The sequence below is a fragment of the Ambystoma mexicanum genome, chromosome 13 (assembly GCF_040938575.1).
Source record: "Ambystoma mexicanum isolate Mex_15411 chromosome 13, UKY_AmexF1_1, whole genome shotgun sequence".
NCBI classification, from domain to species: Eukaryota; Metazoa; Chordata; class Amphibia; order Caudata; family Ambystomatidae; genus Ambystoma; species Ambystoma mexicanum.
In genome coordinates this window covers 318,141,103-318,167,244 of record NC_090938.1, presented here as the reverse complement: position 1 = coordinate 318,167,244, position 26,142 = coordinate 318,141,103, and the positions used below count along the sequence as shown (strand labels likewise).

General features: G+C 59.3%; 1 protein-coding gene across 4 annotated transcripts in view; it reads left to right on the top strand.

Moving 5' to 3' along the window:
• LOC138521176 (ubiquitin carboxyl-terminal hydrolase CYLD-like) overlaps positions 1 to 26,142 on the top strand; it is a 2,059,174-nt gene that overhangs the window by 1,581,228 nt on the left and 451,804 nt on the right. The gene's annotated exons all lie outside the window — the stretch shown is intronic.

Genomic DNA, 26,142 nt, shown 5'->3' with positions numbered 1-26,142 from the left:
TCATGTCCAACTCATGTCTCCCACCACCCCCACCCCCCCAGCCACCATGGGCATCCCCCACCAGGCCCCCACTCATGTCTCCCACCACCCCGAGCCCCCAGCCACCATGGGCATCCCCCACCAGGCCCCCACTCATGTCTCCCACCACCCCCACCCCCCAGAAGTGCAGGGGCAGCCTCCATCAGGCCCCCAACCAGTCTCCCACTACCCCCACCACCCAGCAATGCAGGGGCAGCACCACCAGGCCCCCACTCATGTCCAACTCATGTCGCCCACCACCCCCACCCCCCCCCAGCCACCATGGGCACCCTCCACCAGGCCCCCACTCATGTCTCCCACCACCCCCACCCCCCAGCCACCATGGGCATCCCCCACCAGGCCCCCACTCATGTCTCCCACCACCCCCACCCCCCAGCAGTGCAGGGCCAGCACCACCAGGCCCCCACTCATGTCCAACTCATGTCTCCCACCACCCCCAGCCCCCCAGCCACCATGGGCATCCCCCACCAGGCCCCCACTCATGTCTCCCACCACCCCCACCCCCCAGCAGTGCAGGGGCAGCCTCCACCAGGCCCCCACCCATGTCTCCCACCACCCCCACCCCCCAGCAGTGCAGGGGCAGCACCACCAGGCCCCCACTCATGTCCAACTCATGTCTCCCCCCACCCCCACCCCCAGCCACCATGGGCACCCTCCACCAGGCCCCCACTCATGTCTCCCACCACCCCCACCCCCCAGCCACCATGGGCATCCCCCACCAGGCCCCCACTCATGTCTTCCACCACCCCGACCCCCCAGCAGTGCAGGGCCAGCACCACCAGGCCCCCACTCATGTCCAACTCAGGTCTCCCACCACCCCCACCCCCCCAGCCACCATGGGCTTCCCCCACCAGGCCCCCACTCATGTCTCCCACCACCCCCACCCCCCAGCAGTGCAGGGGCAGCCTCCACCAGGCCCCCACCCATGTCTCCCACCACCCCCACACCCCAGCCACCATGGGCATCTCCCACCAGGCCCCCACTCATGTCTCCCACCACCCCCACCCCCCAGCAGTGCAGGGCCAGCACCACCAGGCCCCCACTCATGTCCAACTCATGTCTCCCACCACCCCAGCCACCATGGGCATCCCCCACCAGGCACCCACTCATGTCTCCCACCACCCCCACCCCCCAGCAGTGCAGGGCCAGCACCACCAGGCCCCCACTCATGTCCAACTCATGTCTCCCACCACCCCCACCCCCCAGCCACCATGGGCATCCCCCACCAGGCCCCCAGTCATGTCTCCCACCACCCCCACCCCTCAGCCACCATGGGCATCCCTCACCAGGCCCCCACTCATGTCTCCCACCACCCCCAACCCCCGGCAGTGCAGGGGCAGCCTCCACCAGGCCCCCACCCATGTCTCCCACCACCCCCACCCCCCAGCAATGCAGGGGCAGCACCACCAGGCCCCCACTCATGTCAGACTCATGTCTCCCACCACCCCCACCCCCCCAGCCACCATGGGCAGCCTCCACCAGGCCCCCACTCATGTCTCCCACCACCCACCCCCCCAGCAGTGTGGGGCACCCTCCACCAGGCCCCCACTCTTGTCTCCCACCACCCCCACCCCCCCAGCCACCATGGGCATCCCCCACCAGGGCCCCACTCATGTCTCCCACCACCCCCACCCCCCAGCAGTGCAGGGGCAGCACCACCAGGCCCCCACTCATGTCCAACTCATGTCTCCCACCACCCCCACCCCCCAGCCACCATGGGCAGCCTCCACCAGGCCCCCACTCATGTCTCCCACCACCCCACCCCCCAGCAGTGCAGGGCCAGCACCACCAGGCCCCCACTCATGTCCAACTCATGTCTCCTACCACCCCCACCCCCCAGCAGTGCAGGGCCAGCACCACCAGGCCCCCACTCATGTCCAACTCATGTCTCCCACCACCCCCACCCCCCCAGCCACCATGGGCATCCCCCACCAGGCCCCCACTCATGTCTCCCACCACCCCCACCCCCCAGCCACCATGGGCACCCTCCACCAGGCCCTCACTCATGTCCCCCACCACCCCCACCCCCCAGCAGTGCAGGGGCAGCCTCCACCAGGCCCCCACCCATGTCTCCCACCACCCCCACCCCCAGCAGTGCAGGGGCAGCACCACCAGGCCCCCACTCATGTCCAACTCATGTCTCCCACCACCCCCACCCCCAGCAGTGCAGGGGCAGCCTCCACCAGGCCCCCACCCATGTCTCCCACCACCCCCACCCCCCAGCAGTGCAGGGGCAGCCTCCACCAGGCCCCCACCCATGTCTCCCACCACCCCCACACCCCAGCCACCATGGGCATCTCCCACCAGGCCCCCACTCATGTCTCCCACCACCCCCACCCCCCAGCAGTGCAGGGCCAGCACCACCAGGCCCCCACTCATGTCCAACTCATGTCTCCCACCACCCCAGCCACCATGGGCATCCCCCACCAGGCACCCACTCATGTCTCCCACCACCCCCACCCCCCAGCAGTGCAGGGCCAGCACCACCAGGCCCCCACTCATGTCCAACTCATGTCTCCCACCACCCCCACCCCCCAGCCACCATGGGCATCCCCCACCAGGCCCCCAGTCATGTCTCCCACCACCCCCACCCCTCAGCCACCATGGGCATCCCTCACCAGGCCCCCACTCATGTCTCCCACCACCCCCAACCCCCGGCAGTGCAGGGGCAGCCTCCACCAGGCCCCCACCCATGTCTCCCACCACCCCCACCCCCCAGCAATGCAGGGGCAGCACCACCAGGCCCCCACTCATGTCAGACTCATGTCTCCCACCACCCCCACCCCCCCAGCCACCATGGGCAGCCTCCACCAGGCCCCCACTCATGTCTCCCACCACCCACCCCCCCAGCAGTGTGGGGCACCCTCCACCAGGCCCCCACTCTTGTCTCCCACCACCCCCACCCCCCCAGCCACCATGGGCATCCCCCACCAGGGCCCCACTCATGTCTCCCACCACCCCCACCCCCCAGCAGTGCAGGGGCAGCACCACCAGGCCCCCACTCATGTCCAACTCATGTCTCCCACCACCCCCACCCCCCAGCCACCATGGGCAGCCTCCACCAGGCCCCCACTCATGTCTCCCACCACCCCACCCCCCAGCAGTGCAGGGCCAGCACCACCAGGCCCCCACTCATGTCCAACTCATGTCTCCCACCACCCCCACCCCCCAGCAGTGCAGGGCCAGCACCACCAGGCCCCCACTCATGTCCAACTCATGTCTCCCACCACCCCCACCCCCCCAGCCACCATGGGCATCCCCCACCAGGCCCCCACTCATGTCTCCCACCACCCCCACCCCCCAGCCACCATGGGCACCCTCCACCAGGCCCTCACTCATGTCCCCCACCACCCCCACCCCCCAGCAGTGCAGGGGCAGCCTCCACCAGGCCCCCACCCATGTCTCCCACCACCCCCACCCCCAGCAGTGCAGGGGCAGCACCACCAGGCCCCCACTCATGTCCAACTCATGTCTCCCACCACCCCCACCCCCCCAGCCACCATGGGCACCCTCCACCAGGCCCCCACTCATGTCTCCCACCACCCCCACCCCCCAACCACCATGGGCATCCCCCACCAGGCCCCCACTCATGTCTCCCACCACCCCCAGCAGTGCAGGGCCATCACCACCAGGCCCCCACTCATGTCCAACTCATGTCTCCCACCACCCCCACCCCCCCAGCCACCATGGGCATCCCCCACCAGGCACCCACTCATGTCTCCCACCACCCCCACCCCCCAGCAGTGCAGGGCCAGCACCACCAGGCCCCCACTCATGCCTCCCCCCACCCCCCCAGCCACCATGGGCATCCCCCACCAGGCCCCCACTCATGTCTCCCACCACCCCCACCCCCCAGCCACCATGGGCATCCCCCACCAGGCCCCCACTCATGTCTCCCACCACCCCCACCCCCCAGCAGTGCAGGGGCAGCCTCCACCAGGCCCCCACCCATGTCTCCCACCACCCCCACCCCCCAGCAGTGCAGGGGCAGCCTCCACCAGGCCCCCACTCATGTCCAACACATGTCTCCCACCACCCCCACCCCCCGGCCACCATGGGCACCCTCCACCAGGCCCCCACTCATGTCTCCCACCACCCCCAGCCACCATGGGCATCCCCCACCAGGCCCCCACTCATGTCTCCCACCACCCCCACCCCCCAGCAGTGCAGGGGCAGCACCACCAGGCCCCCACTCATGTCCAACTCATGTCTCCCACCACCCCCACCCCCCAGCCACCATGGGCATCCCCCACCAGGCCCCCACTCATGTCTCCCACCCACCCCCACCCCCCAGCCACCATGGGCATCCCCCACCAGGCCCCCACTCATGTCTCCCACCCCCCCACCCCCCAGCAGTGCAGGGGCAGCCTCCACCAGGCCCCCACCCATGTCTACCACCACCCCAGCCACCATGGGCATCCCCCACCAGGCCCCCACTCATGTCTCCCACCCACCCCCACCCCCCAGCCACCATGGGCATCCCCCACCAGGCCCCCACTCATGTCTCCCACCCCCCCACCCCCCAGCAGTGCAGGTGCAGCCTTCACCAGGCCCCCACCCATGTCTCCCACCACCCCCACCCCCCAGCCACCATGGGCATCCCCCACCAGGCCCCAACTCATGTCTCCCACCACCCCCACCCCCCAGCAGTGCAGGGACAGCACCACCTGGCCCCCACTCATGTCCAACTCATGTCTCCCAGCCACCATGGGCATCCCCCACCAGGCACCCACTCATGTCTCCCACCACCCCCACCCCCCAGCAGTGCAGGGCCAGCACCACCAGGCCCCCACTCATGTCCAACTCATGTCTCCCACCACCCCCACCCCCCCAGCCACCATGGGCATCCCCCACCAGGCCCCCACTCATGTCTCCCACCACCCCGAGCCCCCAGCTACCATGGGCATCCCCCACCAGGCCCCCACTCATGTCTCCCACCACCCCCACCCCCCAGCAGTGCAGGGGCAGCTTCCATCAGGCCCCCAACCATGTCTCCCACTACCCCCACCACCCAGCAGTGCAGGGGCAGCACCACCATGCCCCCACTCATGTCCAACTCATGTCTCCCACCACCCCCACCCCCCCAGCCACCATGGGCACCCTCCACCAGGCCCCCACTCATGTCTCCCACCACCCCCACCCCCCAGCCACCATGGGCATCCCCCACCAGGCCCCTACTCATGTCTCCCACCACCCCCACCCCCCAGCAGTGCAGGGCCAGCACCACCAGGCCCCCACTCATGTCCAACTCATGTCTCCCAGCCCCCCAGCCACCATGGGCATCCCCCACCAGGCCCCCACACATGTCTCCCACCACCCCCACCCCCCCAGCAGTGCAGGGGCAGCCTCCACCAGGCCCCCACTCATGTCTCCCACCACCCCCACCCCCCAGCAGTGCAGGGGCAGCCTCCACCAGGCCCCCACCCATGTCTCCCAACACCCCCACACCCCAGCAGTGCAGGGGCAGCACCACCAGGCCCCCACTCATGTCCAACTCATGTCTCCCACCACCCCCACCCCCCAGCAGTGCAGGGCCAGCACCACCAGGCCCCCACTCATGTCCAACTCATGTCTCCCACCACCCCCACCCCCCAGCCACCATGGGCATCCCCCACCAGGCCCCCACTCATGTCTCCCACCACCCCCACCCCCCAGCAGTGCAGGGGCAGCCTCCACCAGGCCCCCACCCATGTCTCCCACCACCCCCACCCCCCAGCAGTGCAGGGGCAGCACCACCAGGCCCCCACTCATGTCCGACTCATGTCTCCCACCACCCCCACCCCCCCAGCCACCATGGGCACCCTCCACCAGGCCCCCACTCATGTCTCCCACCACCCCCACCCCCCGGCCACCATGGGCATCCCCCACCAGGCCCCCACTCATGTCTCCCACCGCCCCCACCCCCCAGCAGTGCAAGGCCTGCACCACCAGGCCCCCACTCATGTCCAACTCATGTCTCCCACCACCCCCACCCCCCCCAGCCACCATGGGCACCCTCCACCAGGCCCCCACTCATGTCTCCCACCACCCCCACCCCCCGGCCACCATGGGCATCCCCCACCAGGCCCCCACTCATGTCTCCCACCGCCCCCACCCCCCAGCAGTGCAGGGCCTGCACCACCAGGCCCCCACTCATGTCCAACTCATGTCTCCCACCACCCCCACCCCCCAGCCACCATGGGCATCCCCCACCAGGCACCCACTCATGTCTACCACCACCCCCACCCCCCAGCAGTGCAGGGCCAGCACCACCAGGCCCCCACTCATGTCTTCCACCACCCCCACCCCCCAGCAGTGCAGGGGCAGCACCACCAGGCCCCCACTCATGTCCAACTCATGTCTCCCACCACCCCCACCCCCCAGCCACCATGGGCACCCTCCACCAGGCCCCCACTCATGTCTCCCACCACCCCCACCCCCCAGCCACCATGGGCATCTCCCACCAGGCCCCCACTCATGTCTCCCACCACCCCCACCCCCCAGCAGTGCAGGGCCAGCACCACCAGGCCCCCACTCATGTCCAACTCATGTCTCCCACCACCCCCACCCCCCCAGCCACCATGGGCATCCCCCACCAGGCCCCCACTCATGTCTCCCACCACCCCCACCCCCCCAGCAGTGTGGGGCACCCTCCACCAGGCCCCCACTCATGTCTCCACCACCCCCACCCCCCCAGCAGTGTGGGGCAACCTCCACGAGGCCCCCACTCATGTCTACCCCCACCCCCACCCCCCAGCCACCATGGGCATCCCCCACCAGGCCCCCACTCATGTCTCCCACCACCCCCACCCCCCAGCAGTGCAGGGGCAGCACCACCAGGCCCCCACTCATGTCTCCCACCACCCCCATCCCCCAGCCACCATGGGGAGCACCCACCAGGCTCCCACCCATATCCCCCTGCCCACAGGCCCTGACAATCCTCAAGCATGGGCCTCATGGCCAGCCACCACAGCCCAAAGACACAACCAAGTATTACATGCACCCATGATACTACTCCAATGGAAACAATGTAAATCAACACATGTGTCTCACACACACACAATGGTTGCAAGTGAACCTGAAAACCCATATCATGACATGCATGAAAACAATGAGATGAAACCACACATTGAAGAATGAAAAAATCCAAATAATGTATTAATAACAACAGTAATGGCAATCAAAATGAAACAAAATACACAAGTAAAAAAAATAACAAAATCAAGCTGGCTGTCCCTTTTCAAATTAAAATCAATAAATGATAATCCTAAAAAATTTCTTCCAAAGTTCAAGTCCATAAAAAGGAAATGAAGGGAAAAAAGAAAATGAAAACCACTGCTCCATGGAAAAGAATATCCATAGTAAAAAAAATATCCAAATCCAAAGTCCAACTATGTACAAAGTATTCAGGGTCCATCATCCCAACAGAAGAAATGAAACCTACCAAAAAACCTATCTAAAATGGAAATATATACAAAAGGTGGAGCAGTGTCCGTCGACTCCAAATAAAAATAAACTATAAAGGAAACCTATCACTAAATAACTATATACAATGGCGGCGGGCCAGTCCAGCGGCTCACTTAGTGGTGTTCCGGGCCAGGGCATCATCGAACTCCTCGTCTATGTCCCGGAGGCGGTCCTGTTCCATGGCCCTGAGGGTCCGCAGGGAGGCCGACATGTTCACCTCCAACTCCCTGCGGATTGCCTCGAGGCACTCGGCCCGCCTCAGGGACCTCCGCATGGAGTTCTCCGCCCTGACCATCGTGAGCCGGGCCTCTTCCGCCCACTGCCGCTCCGCATCTATGGCGTGGCCCAACCGCTGCCACACGGAAGACACTTCCCGTCCAGGGTCCTCCTGCCCTCCGGCCGAAGCCTGCCCCTCCGATGTTGAAGGCCCCGAGCTATCGTGGCTCCCACCTACAGCCTCCTGCTGCTGCAGCTGCTGCTGTCCATGTGCCCTGTCCGATGGTGCCTGCACATCCTCCTCCAGTTGGGGTGCAGTCATTGATGTGGCCACCCCTGCTGGACGTCCGACTCCCGACTGTGGCAGGGATCTGTTGTCCACCAGCCTGGCCGCACGGTCGGAGGCAGCTCCACAGGGCACCCAGGTGACACATGGGTGGGAAGATGGCATGGAGGACGACTGGGGCATAGGGGGTTCCGTGGAGGAGGGGGTCGGAACAAGGTCCAGGAAACGGAGGAATCCAGCCCTGGTGAGCTGTCCCAGTGGGTCAACGCAGTCAACGAGCCATGCAAGAAGACGTGCAGACTCATCATGAAAAGACTGCAGGTCAGCTCGCATGGCCCGTTGATGCAACGCCACCCCACCCTGGACAGGCTCAACCTGGTGCAGGATAGCCACATCCGCAGGGAGAGGAATGCCAGGTGTTGTAAGCCAATCCTCTCCCTGAGAACGGGTCTGGAGGTAGGCATCCCCGCTGGTGCAAGATGATGCAGTGACAGGAGCAGGGACAGGATTGCACACAGGCACCTCCGCGGCGGCTTGTGCTGCCTCCTGTCCCAGATCCTGCACTGCACCACTAGCACCAGTGGAATCCCCACCTCCAGACCCCGCCTCTGTTGCTTGCACGGCCTCCTCCTCCTCCAAACCCCCCACCAACCTGGATGACTCCGTGCCATCTTCCTCCGTTGGGCCCTGTGGGGTCCCAGCTGCCCCTTCTGCTGCCGAGGTGTCCAACTCCAACCTCCACCTCTTGGACCTCCCCTCGGCAGCTGCGGCCTGGGACACGGCACCTGACTCCTCACTCCCCGACAAGATCAGAACCTGGGAGGGGATCCGGGCCTTGCGTCTCCGGCTGGTGGTGCGACCCCTGCCGCTGTGCTCCACAGCACCTTCTCCGCCCTCTTCATCAGTTGACGCTGCAGACAGGGAGAAAGAAAACACAGGCATCAGGGCACTGTCCAATGGACTCATACACACATGACAGTCATACATGACTGGCATTGGTAAACCTCAGACATGGCATCACAATCCCCAACACACATGTCATTTCAACTTGCACACATGAGCCATACCACAGGCATATTGCAACAGCCAGCACCATCCATTCACATACAACAGCATGAGCAGCCAAAGGTCATCCACACATCACATGCAACATAGGGAGTACACTACACATGCACACACACCACCAAACTTGCATGCATGTGTACACCTCCGCCAACTGTCGCAGTGTTCCGATCGACATCCATGTTACACCTGACAAGCATTCCTCCACATCCTGTGTCATGCAAGCCCACACACACAAGCACCATCCATGTATCACACATGAGTCCCCTCGCATGTGTCACCCTCACGGCCCTGAACACCCCCCCCCTACTTGCCCACATAAAAATACATGTTCAACCTGCACACTCCTGGCACACCACACGCACAGCTTACAATCAGTATGCATGTACACTTACCGCTCGACTCCAGACGGGTCTGCCTCTCAAGGACCTGGACGTGGAGCGCTGGGGATATGCGTTCCAGGACCCTCATCTGATCTTCCGACAAGTGGCCCCGGCGCCCCTTAGCATCCGCTGCCCTCAGGAGGCGCCGGGCCTTGTTGAGGGTCCTGGACCTGAAGTCCTCCCAGCGCTTCCTGACACGTTCGTAGTCGCGGACTGCCACCTCCTCCGCGTTGATGGCAGTCACGATGTCCATCCAGATCCGAGTCCGTCCTTCCTTGTCGGCGCGCAACCTTCTGAAGAGGGCTTCATAGTGCCCCAGGACATGCTCCACCAGGACACCAACTTCGGTGGCAGTGAAGCTGGTGCCCCTCTGCCTCCTTGGCCGGGGGTTGCCACTGGTGCCAGATGTTGCAGTGCCCGACATGGCAACCCCAGAGGCAGGAGTGGGTGGGCAACTGGGTCCTGGGGCTGGGCTGTGGGGCGATGGAAAAGCAGTCGGGAGTCTTCGGTTCCAGCAGGGGTGGTCACAGCAACAGCACCCCTGGCTGATGTGCAGGCAGCAAATGGCAGGGCACGTGGGCAGCAGGCAGTCAGGCAGCAGCAGATGGCAGGTGGGAGCGTGCTCAGGGCTCTGTTGGGCAGTAATTCGGCCTTCTGGGCAGGAGCGTGGTCTTCCGTGTGTTTTCGCGTGGCCAGCTTGATACGGAGTGATTTTGCACGTGAAAATCCTGCACGTCTGCGTGTAATTCGAGGAAAGGCCCTTAGCGCGTAAGCGCGTCAGCACACGTCTGTACATTCATTGGCCCAAAGGCTACCAGCGTATGCGGGTCTATGAAGTCACGTGCACGTTGAATATGGCACACGTTTGAAATGTTGCGTGTTAAAAAAATGAAAGACACGTCCCAGTGTCAAAGCGTGTAATTGGTGGAAATAGCGCGTACACGCGGAAGTGACAAAGCGTGTAAATGGTGGAAAAAGCGCGTACACGCGGAAGTGACAAAGCGTGTAATTGGTGGAAACAGCGCGTACCCGCGGAAGTGACAAAGCGTGTAATTGGTGGAAATAGCGCGTACCCGCGGAAGTGACAAAGCGTGTAATTGGTGGATACAGCGGGTACACGCGGAAGTGACAAAGCTGTAATTGGTGGAAATGGCCCTAGCGCGTACACGCGGAAGTGACGCTGGACGTGTGGGCCTGCATAAAAAGTACGTGTAGAACACCATTTCCTTGTACGTGCTTTTCGTGGAGAGCGAGTGGGTGAATTCTGTACTTCTTGTCGTTTCACACGCGATTTACTTCACGGCGTTTCAAGTTCGTACTCCCTGTTACCTCTGACAGCTTTTTCTCTTTTTTCTCTTTTTCTGGTTTTCCTGGGCCTGTTCCCTCAAACAGTGTTCCCTTCTACTGTTGTCCTGTCTCCTCAGACAGCGTACAAATCTTCTTTTGGCGGGGGTGTTGCCAACCAAACGCGCTTCTTTTTCACGCTCTTTTTCCTGGCAGACGGTGAGTCACGCACGTATCTAACATCTGTGCTTGCCCCGTGTGTAGCCTACCCCTTCAGAGGTCATTCTAGGCTGCGTGTGACACGCATACGTTCATTCTTGTGTTACTGGGTGCCACAGCGTAGTGCAGGTTTTTTTTCCGCTCACGTGGTCTAGGAGGGGTTGCGTGCACGTCATCTCCCTTTTTTGGGCTTCCTGTGCGTTGCGTGACCCGTTATCTGTCCCCAGGGGTCACATTCAGCCTTGCTAGAGCACTAGGGTACAATTACCATCTGGTACCCAACCCATTTGACCCCCAATTGCCCAGGACAATAGTTTACAGCCACTCCCATACGCACATTAACATCAGTGCCATGGTTGGGAGGCGAGGATTCCGTAAGGGTGGCAAAGGTGGACGAGCCACAAGTGGTGGCCGTGGTGGATCCGGTAGGGGACGTGGTCGTTACTTGCAGGGTGACCCTGTCCCCCCATGTGTGGAGGACCAGTCAAGGGCACCCATAATCCCCCCCCCTGGTTGAGGCTGATGTGGCTGACACCATCCATGCTCAGCCCTTGTTGGACCAGCCCATTGTGGCACCAGACCTGGCTGACTCCATGGCTGACTTCCACGTCAGCAGGCCTATGACACGTGCGCTGGTGCACGTTGATGTCATCAGGCCACGTGGATCAACGGCAGCAAGGTCATCTGCTGCCCCAAGTAGGCAGGGTGGAGAGGCTGCAGGGGCAGCTGCGGCTCCATCCACCCCAGCTCTCACACACCCAGCCAGGACAGTGTCGGTCCTAGTCCATCCTGCTGACATTCCCCCTGACACCATTACACTTGAGCCAATGCCTGCACCAACTCCCATGCTGAGTGTGCAATCCCACACTCCTGATACAGAGTCCACCAGGGCTCCTGCCCCTAGTGTCCAGAGCGGCGCAGGACACTCAGGATCACCACCACCACCTTCCAAGCGGAAGAGGAAGAGTGCTCGTCCGGCACAGGCTGATACCCCAGACACGGCTACACAGTCCGGCCCGTCGAGGAAGCCCAGCTTCACGGATGCCGAACTGAATGCACTTGTCGAGTATGTGTCCGCACATGATAACGCGATGGTCATTGTTGCAGGATCCAAGACCACACCTGCACAACGCCAGGCACACTGGCAGACCGTTGCGGACATCGTAAGTGCCTTTGGAATCATGAGGCGCACAGCCAATGATTGCTATAAGCGCTGGAATGACCTAAAGCGCAGGGCAATGAATAAGCTGGCCTCAAGTCATGCCGCAACTCTAGTGACTGGAGGTGGGTCTCCAGTAGAAGACATGGAACTCACTCCACATGAGTCAGTCGCTGGGACCTACGTCACGGAGGAACAGATCCAAGGCGTGGGAGATCTGCCTGATTATGAGGCATTGTCCGGTGAGTGCACATGCATGTGTGTGTCATCCATGTGCATGGTGTGTGTGTGAGGGCTTCTGTTTGTGTGCCAGGTGAGGGTGTGTGCGCCTGAGTCGTTTGGGTCACCCATGTGCTTCATGCAATACATTCTGCGCAGCAGCATTTGGACATAGCAGTATTCCCTTCTGCCAACAGTAGACATCTAGCCCAACAGCACGCCAGTTGCCCTTGAAGTGTCACCTTGCCACAACATTGTTGCTTATTTTTCTCTGTTCATTCAGGCAGATTGTTTGCATTCCACCACTTTTACTAGGCATTTCTCAGTCCTATAGTCACATGTCTGACATGGCTATGGTAAAGTGGAGTGACTTTGTTACCTGGATATCATTTGTTCACACATGTCCCTGTGCAATCGGACCATTTTGGACTGGCAGCTCCAGGTGAAAAATCAGACCTGTTTGAATTAGAAAAGCTATTACATGAGGGAACTGGACTGAATGAATAAGTGCTGCCCTCCTCTCCATCTTCACTCAATAGCAATGGTACATGCCATCTGTGTGATGGCATGTGTATTTCACCTGGCAATCACAGGCCAATGTGTGATGCCACTGCCAGGCAGCGTTGCAGAAAATGTGTTCATCTTCCATCTGGGTGTCATCAGTGTGTGCCATTTGCCTGCCCTTCATACGCAGTGAGGGTGCATGCATGGGAGGGTTTTAGTCATGTGGGACATGTGTCAATCAAGTACTGGTTCTGTTGCTTCTCAGCCCTCATTGTGTGCCATGGTGCTAATGCCTGTTTCCATTTGTTTGCTTTTATGTCTTTGCAGGGGAAGACGCACCTGATACTGCTGGGGTTGTGGAGATGGTGCAGACCCAGGAGGGGTCCGAGGGCCGACCGACCACCAGTGAGGGACGTGGTGTGGTGTGGGTGAGAACCCACAAGTGCTGCAGGTCGTGCTCTCAAGGGGTGTCTCTGTCTGCACCTCCCCCGAGCTGTACTCCGGTGTTGATTCGGTTGATGAGACCTACGTGCCGTCGCAGGTGAGTGTTCCTGGGAGGGATTCTGTTCTGTCCCACCCACCTGCACCAGGGTCAGAACCCTCAATGGGGATGTCAGTGTTGGCAGCTACGCCTTTGGTGGTTACGGATGCAGGGTCACACTCCGCGACATCTGATCCTGTTCCTGGGCAAGCAGATCAGAGGGGGAATGCAGTCCTGCAGCCTCAGGCAGTGCCGGCACAGCAAGGCGCAGTTCGCCTTGCCCCAGACAGGTGTGGTGCCCGCCGACATGGTGGCCGTACGCCACCTGGCAATACCGCATGGGAGCAATCCATTTACGGTATGGCAACCCAACAGGCAGCATCATCAGAGATGATGGCTCAGGCCATGGATAGGGTGGCCACTTCCATTGTCCCCCCCGAAAGGCTGATGGAGCGACTACAGAAGGCAACCGACTCCATCTGCCAGTCACACAGGGAGGACATGTTGGCGTCCAACAGGGCCAGGCGGGCGGCACTGGCGACTCTGCAGGAAGCCATCTCCATAGAGTCCCAGGGCCACAGGGAAGCCCTGAGGCTGGAGCTCCTTCACCTCAGGACGACTCTTGTTGAGCTTGAGGCTTCAACAAACCGAAGGACAGAACAGCAGCTGGAGCGTCTCACCCGTACGCTCTCAGCTGAGATGCAGGCAACTAGGGCGGAGGTCCGGGCATCCCGTGAGTTGTTGCATGGGGACCTCCGCACACTCATCCTCCAGAACGAGACCTACCACACCCGCATGCTTGCAGCCATGGAGGAACAGACTAGGGCCTTGCGTGGGCTGCCTCCCATAGTGCAACCACCTCCGGATGCAGCTGCACAGGGTGATAATAGCGACAGCAGTGATACTCCCACAATAGGGTAGCCGTGTGGGCCATGAGCCCATGGAGGTGTTTTTTTTCCGCAAGATCCACACAGGTGGGTTTTGGTGTGCACCCTGTCCTCGGACCTCCTGGGTGGCCTCCCTAACCCCCCTGGGCCCATTAATGGCCATTTTTGATTTTTCTTTTTTCTTTTTTTTTTTTCTTTAAATTTTTGTTTTTTTTGGGACAATGTGTTGCCTTCTGTGGCTCCTGTGGGCATACGCTGCATTGTGGCTGGGCACATGCAGGCTTGTCATGTATTTGGTTCAGATGCTTGGGTTTTTGTCACACACACCCCTCCTGCTTCCCGTTTCCATGGGCTTGCAAAGGGTGTGCCCAAGTGACATTGACGTACATGGTGACATTGGACTCCCACTACATGTGTGGGTAGTCTAGTCAATACTGTGTATACATTCCTAGTGCATATTGCTGTTGTGTTGTACACTGCATGTTGCATTGATGTGTAACTCATCATCCGTGTCTACCTCCTAATTTGCAGGTCCTTTCCTCATGTCTACACAAGGCCCTGTACTTTGGAGATGGGGTCCATGTTGGCAGCAGTGCACCTACAACTCTACATGGCGGCAACACTGTACAGTTGGAAGTGGTGGGAGTGCAGGCATTTCGAGGTGGTGAGACTACTAATTCCTTACATTCGTAATGTCATGTTAATGGTAGTTTAGAGGGTCAGTGGCTGATAAGTGTTATTTCTAAATACCTGCTCAAGTGTGTTGTTGGTCCTGCATTACTGTGAGCATTTCAGGTGTCGCGAGTTTCAATTAGGGACACTGTACATTGTGACACTTGTCATGTGGTGGGGATTACTTTGTTTACCTGCACATAGCATGACATGGCACGGTGTGTCGTGTGGCGGTGCTGGGGATGGGTTGGGTGACATGGCACTGTCCTCATATTGCATTTTGCAAGTGGGTATTCATTTTAGCTGCATAAATGTGTTTTTTCACGAAACTGCATTGGTGGTGTCTGTGTAGGTAGGGATGCACACATTGTAACACTTCCAGGTGAACAATCTCAGGCTGATATGGTTTGGACGGTTGATTCTCCAGACATTCAGGATCAGTGTCAGGTTGAATCATCATTGATTGTCAGATGGTATGTGCCAGGGCAGTGTGCACTCCACAGGGGTGTGATTTCTATGTGAAGTAATTAGCCACTAGCTGTGTACGGGCTGCCTCCCCCGTGCCCTTTCCCCTTCCATGCGCAGCGGCCGTGCATGTGGTTGGGGATGTGGGGCCACCACCATGTCCACGGCCAGGCCCCGGCGTGTTGCAACGTTGTGCAGGACACATGCTGCCACTATCATCCTGCACACTACTGGGGGAGCGTATAACAGCTGCCCGCCAGAACGGCAAGGGAGCGAAAGCGTGACTTAAGCACTCCGAATGTGCGCTCCACTATGCCCCGGGTTGCAATGTGGGCTGTGTTATATCTTACCTCGGGTGGCGTGGTGGGGTTCCGAATTGGCGTCATCATGTGGGGGCTGAGAGGGTAGGCACTGTCCCCTGTGGAGGTGGTGATTGGTATCATTGGTGGGGTTGTGACCTTGCTCAGTATCTGACATGCATGCATGTGCAGTGGCATTCATACTCACCAAGCAGCCATGTATCACCATGCCGCCCAGCTTCTAGGTCCCGGCTTAGGGTGGACATTCGGTAAATGAAGCTGTCGTGGGTGGACCCGGGATAGTTGGCATATACTGAGGTGATGATTCCCTTGGCATTACATACTACCTGCACGTTGATGGAATGCCAGTGCTTGCGGTTCCTATAGATGTGCTCAGATGCCCTGGGGGGACGTAGAGCCACATGTGTGCAGTCGATGGCACCTAGCACTTTGGGGAATCGTGCCACACTGTAAAAATCCAGGGCAGCAGCATGCCTTTCTGCAGGTGTTCTGGGCAGGTATATGTGCCTGTGGACTGATGGGCGTGCAGTGATGATGTTCAAGACCTGGTGTAGGCAGCGTGACTGCGTGGCCTGTGACACCCCACCCACTATGGCACTTGTCCGCTGAAATGATCCAGTGGCTAAGAAGTGCAGTACATTGAGGACCTTCTCCAGGGGGCTGAGTGCTTGGGAGCACAGGGTGGGTGATGTGAGGTCATCCTCCCACTCACTCACCAGGTCCAGTATTATGTGTGGTGGAAACCTGCACCTCCCATACACCTGGTCATCAGGCATCCCGAAAAGGCTGGTTCTGGGTGTGAATATTCTGGTCCTGACTATCCTCCTCCTCCTCCTTTGGTAGCCCACGGCCACTGCTGCTAGGAACGGTATATTCATCCTGGCGTCTGAGCTTGTTATTTTATTTGCGCGCAAATTTATGCGTCGCGGGTCGACGTATGCCTGCTTCCTACTGGCGTACGTGTTTCTTTGCGCGTGTTGTAGGCGAGCGTGTGAAACTTCCTGCGCACCCCTGAAATCCAGTACCCAGGCCAATAGCGTGTGAAAATTCCCGCGCACCCCGGTATACACGTGCGCTGTTGTACTCGCGTGTGAAACTTCCCGCGCACCCCTGAAATCCAGTACCCAGGCCAATAGCGTGTGGAAATTCCCGCGCACCCCGGTATACACGTGCGCTGATGTACTCGCGTGTGTAAGTGCCCGCGCACCCCTGAAATACACATACATAGGCCAATCGCGTGTACGCACACTTTTGTCCAATTACACGCGATGACACTCTGACGTGCAGTCTTTCCACGTGTGCTCCGTCATCACGTGCTATGAGGGAAACACCCGTGCGGATCACGTCCCAGACGCGCTTACGCGCTGAGGGCCTTTGGTCCAATAGAGTCGCGTATGCGTGCTGACGCGCTTACGCGCTAAGGGCCTTTCCTCGAATTTCACACTGACGTGCAGGATTTTCACGAGCCAAATCACTCCGTATCAAGCTGGCCACGCGAAAACACACGGAAGACCACGCTCCTGCCCAGAAGGCCGAATTACTCCCCCCCCCGTGCCCCGAGCAGCCTCCCACGTGCCATCTGCTGCTGCTGCCTGCCTGCTGCCACCGTGCCCTGCCATTTGGTGCCTGCACATCAGCCATCTGCAGGGGTCCAGTTGCTGTGTCCACCCCTGCTGGAACAGAAGACTCCCGACTGGGATTACATCGCTCCACAGCCCAGCCCCAGGACCCAGTTGCCCACCCACTCCTGCCTCTGGGGTTGCCATGTCGGGCACTTCCACATCTGGCACCAGTGGCAACCCCAGGCCAGAGGGGCACCAGCTTCACTGCCACCGAAGTTGGTGTCCTGGTGGAGCATGTCCTGGGGCAGTATGATGCCCTCTTTGGATCGTCCCGCGCCAGCAAGGAAGGACGGGAGAGGATCTGGGCCGACTGTGTGGTTGCCATCAACGCGGAGGGGGTGGCAACCCGCGACGTCCAGAAGATCAAGAAGCGCTGGGAGGACTTGAGGTCCAGGACCCTCGTGAAGGCCCGGCGCCTCGTGGAGGGGGGCCGGGGCCGCATGAGTTCCATCCAGATGAGGGTCCTGGAACGCGTACGCCCAGATCCTTGAGAGGGAGACCCGTCTGAAGTTGAGCGGTAAGTGTCCAAGCATTGCTGTGTGAGACAGGGCATGTTGCGGTGTGCTGGTTGTCTGATACTTGCCTGTATGTGTGACATAGGCCATGTATGTGTGCAGGGACATCATGGTAATGCATGTGCGAACAGTGATGTGTGAACCACATGGTTGTTGCTTGTGTTTAAATGCGAAATGGGGAGCCCTATGCAGATTTTACACATGAGAGCATGCCAGTCTCTGTTCCTGGACATGGGTGGGGGTGAGGGATGTGTGCTGATGCCGGGTACATATATGGTAACCATGTCTGTGTGCCTGACCTGCGTGTCTGTGACTTGTGGATGCCATGGATGCATGACACGTGTGTGACAATGCACAGATTCACTGATGCAGCCTAGTTACCCTTGTATCCGCTGTGTTTGGGGTGTATGAGGCCAGATGGATGTGACTGAGGTGAAGTGTGTGCATGTGATAGGCATGACCCATGATGCATGTGAGTTCCATATCATTGTATGTTTCAAGAGTCCATTGGACATGTATGGAAATGTCCATGGCATGCACCATGCCTGTTACTGTGTGTGTTTTGCCTGGACTGACCCAGGTGTTGTGGAGGGACATGATGGAAGTGTACTTTGACAGTGGTACTCATGTGCTATTGCTTCCTGTCTAGGGGACCATTGAACAGTACCCTGATGCTTGTGTTCTATGTGTCCCTCTACGCAGCGGCTAGTGAAGAAGAGGGCAGAGACGGCGCTGTGGAGCAAGGCGGCGGGGATGCCCCCACGGCTGCAGCGGAAGGGGTGGGTGAGCCCCCACAGGGGCCTGCTACGGCGGAAGACGGTGAGGAGCCATCCAGGTTGTTTTTTTTCCACAGAGGAGGAGGAGGCCGCCACTGAGGCACACATGGGGCCTGGTGGGGGCATCCCTGCTGGTGCAAGTGGTGCAGTCCAGGGGCAGGGGCAGGAGGCAGTCACCGTGGAGGGGCCTGTGCATGTCGCTGTCCCTGACCCTGTGAGTGCACCACCATGCACCAGCAGGGATGCCCCGTCCCAGGCCCGTCCGCAGGTAGAGGGGATGTCCATGTCACCTGACTCCCCTCCACCTGCGGACGAGGGGACCCGTGTCCGTATGGAGAAGGTCCTGATTGGGGTCGCGATGCGCACGGGTGCAATTCGTGATGACGTGCGTGCTTCCCGGGAGGAGCACACACATCACGAAGAGCACCGTGCCGACGTGGCCCAATTGGGATCTTCCATGTTCGGGGGTTTCCTCTATGTGTCTGCCAATCTGGCGGCCCTCTCCTCCTCTGTGGAGGCTATACGCCGGTCGTTCTCCTTGCCGTCTTCCGGCCCTGATGCCACCAGGGCCCCCTGTGGACCTGCCCTGACCAATGCAGCCAGCTCGGTGGGGATCCCATCCCTGCCACAGTCGGGAGTCGGAGGTCCAGCAGGGGTGGACACCACAGCAACTGTACCCCAGCAGTTGGAGGATGTGCCGGCATCATCAGGCAGGGCACGTGCACGACGGCGTCGGTGGATTCCATCAGCCTGGATGCCATCGTGCTGGCAGAGGCAGTTGCATCGGAGGCAGCAGCAGAGTCAACTTGGGAGGCATCATGGCTCGGGGCCATCAACATCGGAGGGGCAGGCATCGGCATCGGCCGGAGGGCAGGAGGACCCAGGACAGGAAGTGTATTCCGTGTGGCTGCGGTTGGGCCAGCAGATAGGTGCGGAGCGGCGGCGGGCGGAAGAGGCGCGGCTCACGATGGTCAGGGCAGAGAACTCCATGCGGAGGGCCCTGAACCGGGCCGAGTGCCTCGAGGCAATCTGCAGGGGGTTGGAGGAGCAGATGGCGTCGTCCCTGCGGACCCTCGGGCCATGGAACAGGACCGCCTCCGGGACATAGACGAGGAGTTTGATGATGCCCTGGCCCGGAACACCACGGAGTGAGCCGCTGGACTTGCCCGCCGCCTTTGTATATAGTTCTTTAGTTTTAGGTTTCCTTTGTTTCTTCTTATGATTTGGAGTCGACGGACACTGCTCCACTTTTTGTATATAGTTGGATTTTAGTTAGGGTTTTTTGTAGGTTTCCTTTGTTCAGTTGTGCTCATGGACCCTTGGATGTTTTGTACATAGTTCTTCATTGGATTGTTTTATTTTTTTATTTTTTATTTATTCTCCATGAAGCAATGGTCTTTGCATTTATTTTTCTCTCTCGGATTGATTTTATTTTTAATGTGACTTTGAACAACATTTTTTTGGATTTGGATTTGTAGTTTTGATTTTTTTGGACAGACATGCAGCTTATCTTTTTTTCATTGCCATTGTAGTTTGTTTCATTTCATTTGCATTCAATTTCTTTTAATACAATTGCAACCATTGTGTGTGACGGACATGGGTTCATTTGCTTTATGAACATTGGGGGTGTAACATGTAATTTCCATTTCCATGTGGGTGAATGGGTTACTTGGTAGGGCCTTTTGGCTGTGGAGGCTGACCATAACGCACATGATTGGGGATTGTGAGGACCTGGGTGCAGGGGGACATGAGTGGGGGCCTGGTGGGGGATGCCCATGGTGGCTGGGGGGTGGGGGTGGTGGTAGACATGGGTGGGGACCTGGTGGAGGCTGCCCCTGCACTGCTGGGGGGTGGGGGTGATAGGGGCCATGAGTGGGGGCCTGGTGGTGCTGCCCCTGCACTGCTGGGGGTTGGGGGTGCAGGGGGACATGAGTGGGGGCCTGGTGGGGGATGCCCATGGTGGCTGGGGGGTGGGGGTGGTGGTAGACATGGGTGGGGGCCTGGTGGAGGCTGCCCGTGCACTGCTGGGGGGTGGGGGTGGTGATAGGGGCCATGAGTGGGGGCCTGGTGGAGGGTGCCCCTGGATGCTGGGGGGTGGGGGTGCAGGGGGACATGAGTGGGGGCCTGGTGGTGCTGCCCCTGCACTGCTGGGGGGTGGGGGTGGTGGGAGACATGAGTGGGGGCCTGGTGGGGGATGCCCATGGTGGCTGGGGGGTGGGTGGGAGACATGAGTGGGGGCCTGGTGGGGGATGCCCATGGTGGCTGGGGGTGGTGGGAGACATGAGTGGGGGCCTGGTGGAGGCTGCCCCTGCACTGCTGGGGGGTGGGGGTGATAGGGGCCATGAGTGGGGGCCTGGTGGAGGGTGCCCCTGAATGCTGGGGGGTGGGGGTGCAGGGGGACATGAGTGGGGGCCTGGTGGGGGATGCCCATGGTGGCTGGGGGGTGGGGGTGGGTGGGAGACATGAGTGGGGGCCTGGTGGGGGATGCCCATGGTGGCTGGGGAGTGGGGGTGGTGGTAGACATGGGTGGGGGCCTGGTGGAGGCTGCCACTGCACTGCTGGGGGGTGGGGGTGGTGGGAGACATGAGTGGGGGCCTGGTGGGGGATGCCCATGGTGGCTGGGGGGTGGGGGTGGTGGTAGACATGGGTGGGGGCCTGGTGGAGGCTGCCCCTGCACTGCTGGGGGGTGGGGGTGATAGGGGCCATGGTGGGGGCCTGGTGGAGGGTGCCCCTGGATGCTGGGGGGTGGGGGTGCAGGGGGACATGAGTGGGGGACTGGTGGGGGATGCCCATGGTGGCTGGGGGGGTGGGGATGGTGGGAGACATGAGTTGGACATGAGTGGGGGCCTGGTGGTGCTGCCCCTGCACTGCTGGGGGGTGGGGGTGGTGGGAGACATGAGTGCGGGCTGCCCATGGTGGCTGGGGGGGTTGGGGTGGTGGGAGACATGGGTGGTGGCCTGGTGGAGGGTGCCCCACACTACTGGGGGGGGGGGTGGGGGTGGTGGGAGACATGAGTGGGGGCCTGGTGGGGGCTGCCCATGGTAGCTGGGGGGTGGGGGTGGGTGGGAGACATGAGTGGGGGCCTGCTGGGGGATGCCCATGGTGGCTGGGGGGTGGGGGTGGTGGGAGACATGAGTGGGGGCCTGGTGGAGGCTGCCCCTGCACTGCTGGGGGCTGGGGGTGATAGGGGCCATTTGTGGGGGCCTGGTGGTGCTGCCCCTGCACTGCTGGGGGGTGGGGGTGCAGGGGGACATGAGTGGGGGCCTGGTGGGGGCTCCCCATGGTGGCTGGGGGGTGGGGGTGGTGGGAGACATGAGTGGGGGCCTGGTGGAGGCTGCCCCTGCACTGCTGGGGGGTGGGGGTGATAGGGGCCATGAGTGGGGGCCTGGTGGAGGGTGCCCCTGGATGCTGGGGGGTGGGGGTGCAGGGGGACATGAGTGGGGGCCTGGTGGGGGATGCCCATGGTGGCTGGGGGGGTGGGGGTGGTGGGAGACATGGGTGGTGGCCTGGTGGAGGGTGCCCCACACTGCTGGGGGGGTGGGGTGGTGGGAGACATGAGTGGGGGCCTGGTGGGGGATGCCCATGGTGGCTGGGGGGTGGGGGTGGTGGTAGACATGGGTCGGGGCCTGGTGGAGGCTGCCCCTGCACTGCTGGGGGGTGGGGGTGATAGGGGCCATGAGTGGGGGCCTGGTGGAGGGTGCCCCTGGATGCTGGGGGTTGAGGGTGCAGGGGGACATGAGTGGGGGCCTGGTGGGGGATGCCCATGGTGGCTGGGGGGTGGGGGTGATGGGAGACATGGGTGGGGGCCTGGTGGAGGCTGCCCCTGCACTGCTGGGGGGTGGGGGTGCTGGGTGCAGGTGTGCAGGGTAGTCCCCTGTGGTGTCGGCTGCCTGCAGGGGCCGTGGAGGGTGTACAGGGAATACCTGGGAGCACACAGCTAAATCGCGTGTAGAATTTCCCGCGTACCCCTGAAATACACGTACCCAGCCAAATCGCGTGTGAGACTTCCCGCGCACCCCTTTGATCCACGTACCCAGCCAAATCGCGTGTGTAAATTCCCGCGCACGTACCCGGCCAAATCGCGTGTGTAACTTCCCGCGCACCCCTGAAATCCATGTACACTGCCAAATCGCGTGTGGGACTTCCCGCGCACCCCTGAGATCCACGTACCCAGCCAAGTCGCGTGTGTGAATTCCCACGCACGTACCCTGCCAAATCGTGTGTGAGACTTCCGGCGCACCCCTGAGATCCACGTACCCAGCCAAATCGCGTGTGTAAATTCCCGTGCACGTACCCGGCCAAATCGCGTGTGGAACTTCCCGCGCACCCCTGAAATCCACGTACCCTGCCAAATCGCGTGTGAGACTTCCCGCGCACCCCTGAGATCCACGTACCCAGCCAAATCGCGTGTGGGACTTCCCGCGCACCCCTGAGATCCACGTACCCAGCCAAATCGCGTGTGCAAATTCCCGCGCACGTACCCGGCCAAATCGCGTGTGGAACTTCCCGCGCACCCCTGAAATCCACGTACCCTGCCAAATCGCGTGTGAGACTTCCCGCGCACCCCTGAGATCCACGTACCCAGCCAAGTCGTGTGTGTGAATTCCCGCGCACGTACCCCGCCAAATCGCGTGTGGAACTTCCTGCGCACCCCTGAGATCCACGTACCCAGCCAAATCGCGTGTGGGACTTCCCGCGCACCCCTGAGATCCACGTACCCAGCCAAATTGCGTGTGAAAGTTCCCGCGCACCCCGGAATACACGCACACGTTATTTTTCAGTCAGCGGGTGTCCGTGTTTGTGGGTACCCCTTTGCACGTCATTTGTCCTGGAGGGCCACAGTATAGGACATTCATCATGGCTGTATATAGGTGCTATTTGTTGGCGCACCTTTTGGCGCACATTTATTACAGGCGCTGAGACGCTACCGCTGCTTTCTTGTGGCGTTCGTGTTTGTGCCTGTGCGCTGGTTTGACCTTGAGATTTTTTGCCCTATTCGATTCCATGAATACGTGTTGTAGGCGAGCGTGTGGGCGTTCCACGCACTTGCACCCTGTACTTCCCCCGTGACGCCCACATTTTGGCAAGTTGTTCCCCATTCCGAGTGTTACGCCCTGTGTTCCGCCTACTTTTGTTGTGTGCGCCGCGCTATGTGCGATTTTCGCTGTGGCCTGTGCGATTTTCGCTGTGACCTGGCGCACGCCTTTAGATGGCCTGTGCGACAACGTGCGCTGCGCACTTTTTTAGCGCACATCCAATGGTTTTCTCGCGCACGGCCTTCCATGAATCGATGTGCGCTGCTTTTCGTGCGATTTTCGCACTTGCACTGCGATTTTCGCTATTCCACTGCGAATCGCACGTTTTTGGCCACTTGCGCCGCGCTAATTATTCCATCAATCGGTCAGTTAGTATCCCCCACCCTTTTCCCCTGAAGAGAACTTCAAGATACCCTAACTGCTAATGGCATACTTCCACTTTAACCAAAACTCCATGTATACCTCCAATTTACAGAAAACATCTTCTGTTTCTGATATTTCTGTATGTGAGGTTTATGAACAACATCGTTGTGGAAATCCAATAGCATTTATGCACTTAAACTCCCATAAAGCTTCAAGTACTGAGATGAAGAAGAGGCGTGAAGAGTTAATGTACACTAAGCAAAGTGCAAAGACCAACGTGTGGACTAGTTGTTCCATTCACACCAAATTGCCCAAGACATTTAAAAATGGCAATCGCAGCATTCAGAAAGGCAGTACATGTACAGAACCGAAGAGGAGAAGACTGGCACTTGCATGCGGCGGCTCGCAAACATGAGTTCCAGACACCGGATGGCGGGAAAGAAGACGTTTGGAAGGCATACCTGAAGGACCGCGGGGGTACCGAGAATTGCAGCAGAGCTTCTGGAGGTACGGCTGAGTCAGGAAGCGGCGTTCCCCATCCTGGCCACAGAAGGAAGCCAGTGAGTAAACGCAGAGCCGCAGGTAACCTGCATTGCCTGGGAAGCCAATTCAGGAAGGAGGCTTAACCACAGAGGCACGCCATCAGTGCCTCGGCCCATAGTCAATGGGGATCCCGGGGCCTACCAACAACCAAGAAATCAAGTGAATGAAGTATGTGAGATTGATATTTTGGACAATACTTGAAGGCGATTTAAACACAGTCAAAACCTGATGTTAAATCCAGGTTTAAGAGAAAGAAGATTTGAATATCAACTAGAAAAAGTGCAACAATAAAATCTGAATAATCACATAAGCATGAAATGTCAATGTGGGGGAGAGCTGAAGCAAGTGTTACCCTAATCAAATATATTGAACAAAGCAAAACAGATGCTGATGTGATACATTGAAAGCCAGAGTAAAGCCAATGGAGAAGTCCTGGTAAAGAGAAGGCACCAGACAGTTGACATTAGGGGACAGATACCTGGCAGGGGAGTATAGCAGGGGATCTGTAATACCTCTAGAGAAAGGATACCTGGCAGGGGATTATACTAGGCAATCCACTGAAGTTGTGAAAAGACTGTACCATTGTGAGAGGATTGCTGGCAGGAGAGTATACCAGGCAATCTAATAGAAGTTGTGAAGAGAATTTGAACGGTGATACAGAATACCTGACAAGGAGGTTTACCAGGGAATCTGGGAAGTACACCGACCAAATCATTAGATTTACAGAACGTGAACTTTGTGAATCCAGTATAAAGACATTGTTGATCAAGAAAGACACTCTTGCTACAGAGGCATTAATGGATGTTTTGAAAGCTGTTGTGTGAACAAGAACTTTCTGAATCCAGTGTGAAACCCTCAAGGAATTGTTGGACAAAGCAACATTTTTGTGATACAAAGAAACTGTTGTTTGAATTAGACACGTTTGCCATCCTACCTAAAAATCCATGGGAAGGGACCTATCCTCTGGTTTCAAGGATTTCTCCTTGGAAAATGCTTTTGTATTTATTCTTTCTTTTGATTATGAACACTTTTCGCTAAAGGTTGCCAGAGACATTTCCTTGTATCCTTAGTTTGTTTCTAGTGTGAGGGTCAGTTTTCAAGGTTTTGGGCACAATGATGCTTTCTAAATTACTAACTACTCGACAGAGACTGATTCTTAGTTTTAGTTTCTCAGGTATGGAACGTCCTTTCTGAGGATAAGGCTAGATAGGCATTTTTACAACCCATTTCTTTTAAATAAAATGTCTGATAATGAGAATACTGCAACTTTGTGTCTGCCTTTCATTGCTGATCCCTCACAGCAAGCTTCCCTCCGTTGTTCGAGAGCGCTCTCTCCCTGTTGCAGGGTATTGATGTGGTTGATCATAGTTTTGATTGAGTGGTTTATCTTCTCTTCTCATTTCATATGTCTTTGTGGTTTTTCTCTCCTTTGTGCACGGCCGTGATGTTTCTGAAAGAGAAAAGAGAAGACTGGCGCGAGTTAGCAGTCGGCCGCCTACATACATCTCAGCACAAAGGGGATGGCAGGAATTTGGGCACTCTACTGCCACTGTCCACCTCAGTGGTAGGACAGACTTGTAACTAGCTTTGTCTCAGTTTGCGGATTGCCGCAGGAGCTGTACATTAGGGCAGAATTCCATTTCTG